The 6123-nt window shown below is 38.6% G+C and overlaps 1 pseudogene; it reads left to right on the top strand.

The window, feature by feature from the left end:
- Positions 1-4810: 4810 nt before the first annotated feature.
- Positions 4811-4916, top strand: LOC115071821 (annotated as a pseudogene).
- The last annotated feature ends 1207 nt before the right edge of the window (positions 4917-6123 follow it).

A 6123-nucleotide genomic window follows, 5' to 3' on the forward strand; every position in this document is an offset into this window, starting at 1 on the left:
GCCCCAGTACAGGGACACGAGTTCGCTTGTGCTAAAATAACCATGCTTCTGTGTCACACCACAAACTAGCATATACCATTTGAATAAAAAAATTAGAACAGGCAGATCTCTGAGTTTGAGGCCAACCTGGCCTACATAGCAAGTTCCAGGTCAGCTGCAGCTATGGAGAGACCCTGTTTCAAAAAAAAAAAGCAAGAATTAGAACAGGGAAAAGAGAATTCCAAATAAAGCAAGTGAAGATATTTGAGAAAATGAAGAAATCATGTTATTCATATGGAACAAACCAAAAATGTTAATGAAAATAGCAAATAAGAACACAAGCCACTTAAAACAGAATAATTGGAAGGAAAAGATACAGTAAGATGGATAAAACAGAAGAAAAAATAGAAAATTATATTGTGGTCTCAAATAGAAAAGAAGAAAATATAAAAGAAAAGCTGAGAGAAGTAGATCCTAAAAACAAAAATACCAATACTCACAAGCTATAACTCTAGAAGGAGATGAAGAAAAACATTTGAAGAAAAAAAATAGACATAGTTTTCTCAGCATTGAGTAAAAATGAAATATTTTAGATTAAAAGAACTCATATATTGCCAAACATAAAAAATAAGGAAAATAATTAACTATAGTAAAATACAAAGACAACAAAATCAAAGAAAACCCATCAATACTTCTAGACAGAAAGAATAGCTCAGGACTAGAGAGAAGGCACAGAGGTTAAGAATACTGGCTGCCTGTTGCAGAGGACCTGAGTTCGATACCCAGCATTCACAACAGATGACTCACAACTGCCTGTAACTCCAGCTCCAGGAAATCTACTGCCCTCTTCTGGCCTCCTGGAACACTGGCACTCACATGCACATACCCACATAGAGGCATACAGGCATGCACATAATTAGAAATAAAAATAAATCTAAAAAAAGAAAAAGAAAAGCTGAGGGCTAGAGGTACGGCTCAGTGGTTAAGAGCACTGGCTGCTCTTGTAGGTTCAATTTCCAGTACCCTCAAGGTTTTTGGAGATCTGATGCCCTCTTCTGGCCTCCACAGGCATTACATGCATGGGAGCCCATACATACAGACAACACATAACATTTAAAAAGTAAATAAATAATTAAAAGAACAGTTGACCCACAAAAGATGGGCATCAAAACAATCTCAGGCTTCTGCACAGCAGCTTTGCAGGTGAGAGGATCAAGGAGCAGAGGCACCACACTGTGAAGATAGCTAGAGAAGAAGGATAATGAAAGTTATAATGACTGGAAAATGTTAAGAAAGCTGAGAGAACTATGTCCTTAAACAACAATAATTACATAACTAAAAATGTATTAACTTCACCACTTCAAGGGCAGAGATTTTCATACTTGATTAATAGAGCAGCTTCAACTACATGAGCTCACTGAAAATAAAAAGACACAATAAGTAGATGCAAAATATACTAATAAAATATTATCAAGGGAAGGCTGACATAGCAATCCTAATTTTTTATTTGACTTTTTAATACATGTATTAAATTATTTAATGTGTATGAGTATTTGGTCTGCATGTATATGTGTACCCATTGTGTAATGCCCCTAGAGGCCAGAAGAGGGTGTTAGATCCCCCTGGAAGTGGAGTTTCTAATGGTTGCTAGCTGCCATGTAGATGTTGGGAATTGAACCTAGGTCCTCTGAAAGAGCAGCCAGTGCTCTTAACTGCTGAGCCATCTCTTGAGCCCCATCCATCCTAATTTTTGAATTGAGTTTTTGTTCATTTCATATAATACATCTCAATCAAGTTTAGACCCCCTCTCCCTTCCCCACTGTGCATAGCCCCTCCCCCACCAGATTTCAGGTATTCTGTCATATATGTTAAGTTCTATCCAGGTAAGCATTTGTCCAGATGTCCCTCAGTGTAAGTTCATCCACAAGAGTCTAGTTGGCCTGTCTAGAGTCACTCCCTTAAAGAAGATCTGCTCTCTCTCACCCCACAGTAATCATTCGCCAATAATTCCTTGGCTAGGATTGGGACCTGCTTCCCGTTTTCCCATTCTATGCTGGGTTTTTGTCTGATTGAGTCAGCCTGGGTCTTGTGCATGCTGTCATCATTGTTGCAAATTCATGTAAGTTCCCAGAGGCCTGAAGGGCACTGTCCCCTTTTGTTCATGTACTAACTCTAATTCTTACCATCTTTCCACCCCCTCTTCCTCAATGGTCCCTAAGCCGTGATTGGATGAGGTTTAGTATAAGAGTTCTATCCAGGGACATGGACTCTATAGTTTCTTATTGTCTAAAACTTAGCCAGTTGTGACCCTCTGTGTGCAAAATGATAGTTTTTGAGACTAAAAGCGGTAATGTTCTCCATGCTCTGCATTCTGAAGAGTTAAGAGTGACTATCATTTATGAAAAAACAGCAGGGAATGAAGAATACTTTATATACAAGCATAAGGAATTAATAAACATTGATCATAAACACACTTAAATGGTACAGATTAAAATATGCCAAGTAACAACTGATAAAACTGAAGAGAGATTAGTAATGCTAGCTGCTGATTTTAGCACACCACTTTCAGAAACTAAAATTGATAGATCAAGCAGAAATACCTATGAACATTTATCAAAGATGTGCCACCAAAGGTCAGCTTTTACAGATATACACAAATTATATGCCCTACAAGCATAGAATTCCTACTTTTTCCAGATTTAGAAAGATGAATTTCATAAAAGTGAACCTTGATGATGACAAATTGCCTTGGTGTTTTCAGAATGCTTTAATCTTATGAAAACTTCATATCACAAGTTCTTTCACAGCGGCCAAGGGGTTGGAAGTACCTGTGGAAATTATTCTGGATTTCTCTACACTTTCATCTCAAAGTGATGGATATAATCCCATTTCCATATCATTGGATAATTCTAACTTTAAGAGGCTGGTTTGATGGTCAGTTTTGTCAACTTGATTGGATTAAGAAATGCCCAGAAACACAGCTCTGGGTGTAACTGTGATGGTATTTCCAGGGAATAACCATGAAGGCTCCAACCTAAAGAATGGATTAATCCCTTGATGGGTTCATACCTGATGACACTGTAGGTAGATGGTGAGGGGGAGGAGGTAGGGCCAATTTGGAGGAGGCAGGTCACTGGGGATGCAGCCTTGGGGTGCTGTCTTGCACTGGCCCCTTCTGCAAATCTTTTCTCTGTTTCCTGGCAGCCTCTGTGTGAATTGCTCTGCTTGACACCGTCACACTTTCCCCACCATGATGGACTGACATCTCTGAAACTATGAGACAAAATAAATATTTCCTCTCTTCAGTTGAATCCGTCAGGCATTTGGCCTGATAAGAAAAGTAACTAGCACAGGAAAGAAGTAGAATCCCTTCTATTCCTGGAAGAGGTGGAGACTCGAATACCAGTGGCAGCAACAATTTCTACCAAAGGCAATTCATGAAGTAGAAACCCACAATGTTGAAATGCTCACATAGCAAAATAGAGAACCTTTTCTAAAGCATTCTGAATGAAAAAAGTAAACAAAGTGAAAATAGCCATAAAAGACATTACCGCTTCTATCAATACAAAAACATATATTTATGCAAAATTTTTCACATTTTAAACATTACAATAGATGTCTATAAGGGAAAGACAAATAGCAGTAGAGTTTACAGAGAGAATATACATCAATAAATAAGAGACCCAAAAGTTCAATGACATAAAATGCAGCATAAACAGAGAATACAGTTGGCTCTACACGTTGGTGTTAGATGGTGGTAGTTGTTTTATGGGTTACTGTTTAGTTTAGAAAAGAATGAATTAATTTCATTATTTTCAAATGATAGCACCATCTTCAGAGAAAGCCTAAAAGAACACATACAGAAATTATTCGAATTAAAATCACAGAGAAATTATTAGAATCAAGTTTGCATAGTCCCTTGAATAAAAATCCTTGGAGGTAAAAAGTCCTTTAAATGTAGTAAATCTATTACATTTCTACTAATCAGGACACAGAAAATATAATTTCATAAAAGATCATTTACATCACTATTTTTAAGGACTATGAAAGGACCTAAGAGTAAATTGGACTCAGCATGGAAAAGTTTTAATGAAGACAATATTATTTTTCAAAGTGGTTTTTAAAAATCTAAATAAATGGAAAAAATGCCACATTTTATGAACTGGAAGGCTCAGAAATCAGAGGTTATCTCAAAATTGATCAATATAGTAACACAATCTGAATTTTAAATTTCAGCAAGTCTTTGTATGTGCACAGAGGGGAAGTAAAGAAAAAGAGGAGGAAGAGGTGGGAGAACAAGAGTCAGAAGAAAAGTGAAAAGAGGAGGAGGAAAGGAGAAGAGGAAGAGGAAGAAGGGGAGGAGGAGGTGGAGGAGGAGGTGGAGGAGGTGGAAGAGGAGGAGGAGGAGGAGGAGGAGGAGGAAGTGGTGGAGGAGGAGCAGGTGGTGGGGGAGGATTACAGGAGTTACTTACAGGAATATGCATGACTCAAAGGCAACTGCATCACCTAAGTCCACCTTAGCATGGGCGATAACTCACAGGTAGAGCCCTGGATCTCTCTGCACAATTTGCAGGCAGCTGAACAGGTCAGACAGTTTCCAGTCCTCAGCAGTCTTTATCACTTGTACAACCTTGGGGGAAAAGGGGCCATGGATCTGGTAAGTGGGAGGGACTTCCTGAGACTTGAAAGTTATTTCCTGAGTTACCAGCTTCCCTCCAGAATGGAATGTTTCAATTTGATAGAAATTGCAACACAGTGGGACAAGGACTCATCTGACTAGGACAAAGATACCACACTAATGCTTCTCAGAGTACTGAAGAAGTATGAAGAGTGCAGCCATGTCCAATTCAGCCCAAAAGGCTGCCATAGGAACACTGTAACTCATGGCCCCTGAACCCCTTGCCTGGGCTCAGGGATAAATTTGATCACAGACATAAAAGGAGGAGGACGAGGGGAGGAGGAGGAGGAGGGGGAAGAGGAGGAGGAGGGGGAGGAGGAGGAGGGGAGTAGAAGGAGTAAATGGGGAGAATCGGGAAGACGGGGAGAAAGGGAAGGGAAGAAGAGGAGGAGAACAGAAAGAAGGAAGGGGGAGTTATTGAGGGCAGCAATTAATTGCCCTCCCAAATATTAAGAATTATTACAACATAATGTAATATTCACACAAGAAAATAATGAATGGAACTGAGTAGGTCAAGAAACAGACTTATGCATGTATGAAAATAATTTATAACAGATGGACTCAGTGGAGAAAAGATGAAATAAAATGATGCTCAGACCATTAGCTACCCGTGTGGGAAAATTCAAATGGGATCCTAATCGTACACCATACATTAAAATGCATAAATATCAGCAGGATTTAAGTGTGAAAGAAGAAACCTTAATTATAGGACAATAGTTTTGTGAGTGAGGTACTTAGGAATTTCTTAACAAAAACAAATAGCACAAACCATAAAGAAGACAGCTCTTTTTCATTCAATTTAACAATATACATTGTAACAGATAGTGAAGAAAGCGAAAAGACAAGCTACAAATGTAAAGAAATTATTCAGAGAATATGAGGCTAACAGAATGATAGTATTCAGAATGAAAAATGAACTGTAAGCATGAAAATAAGTAACTACATGGAGGGGGGCAAAATTTTTGAGTGAACACTTAGCAGAAGAAGAAACTCAGTGGGCAACCAACTTCTAGAAAGTTGTTCAGGTCCATTACAAATCAGTCCAATACAAATATCTATCAACATGAGATGGCATTTTGACTGCATTAGATGGACAACACATGTTTAAGGTCACTGATCTCAAGCTGGTGAGGATACCAATCAACCAAAATGCTTCGACTTTGACAGCAGGAGTACAAATACGTGCATTTTACCTATAAAACTAAATGTGCACATAACTTAGCAACTCTTCTCACTTTGTGTCCTACAGAACTTCTTCCATGTGTCCAAAAGTCAAAGAATCAGAGCAACATTGCAGGAATCCTAAGAGCAAGAATGAAGGCATCAGGTTGTAATGGTCATGACTGATACGTTTGTTCTAAACCACTCATGAAAGGGATCCTGCGCAGCAGCCGGATATGAGTTATGACTGAATGCAACCAAAATGAGTCTCTAGAACATATTTGACTTTAACAAAGCAAGTCACA

This window comes from Nannospalax galili, unplaced genomic scaffold (assembly GCF_000622305.1).
Source record: "Nannospalax galili isolate Female #2095 unplaced genomic scaffold, S.galili_v1.0 scaffold241, whole genome shotgun sequence".
Classification (NCBI taxonomy): Eukaryota; Metazoa; Chordata; class Mammalia; order Rodentia; family Spalacidae; genus Nannospalax; species Nannospalax galili.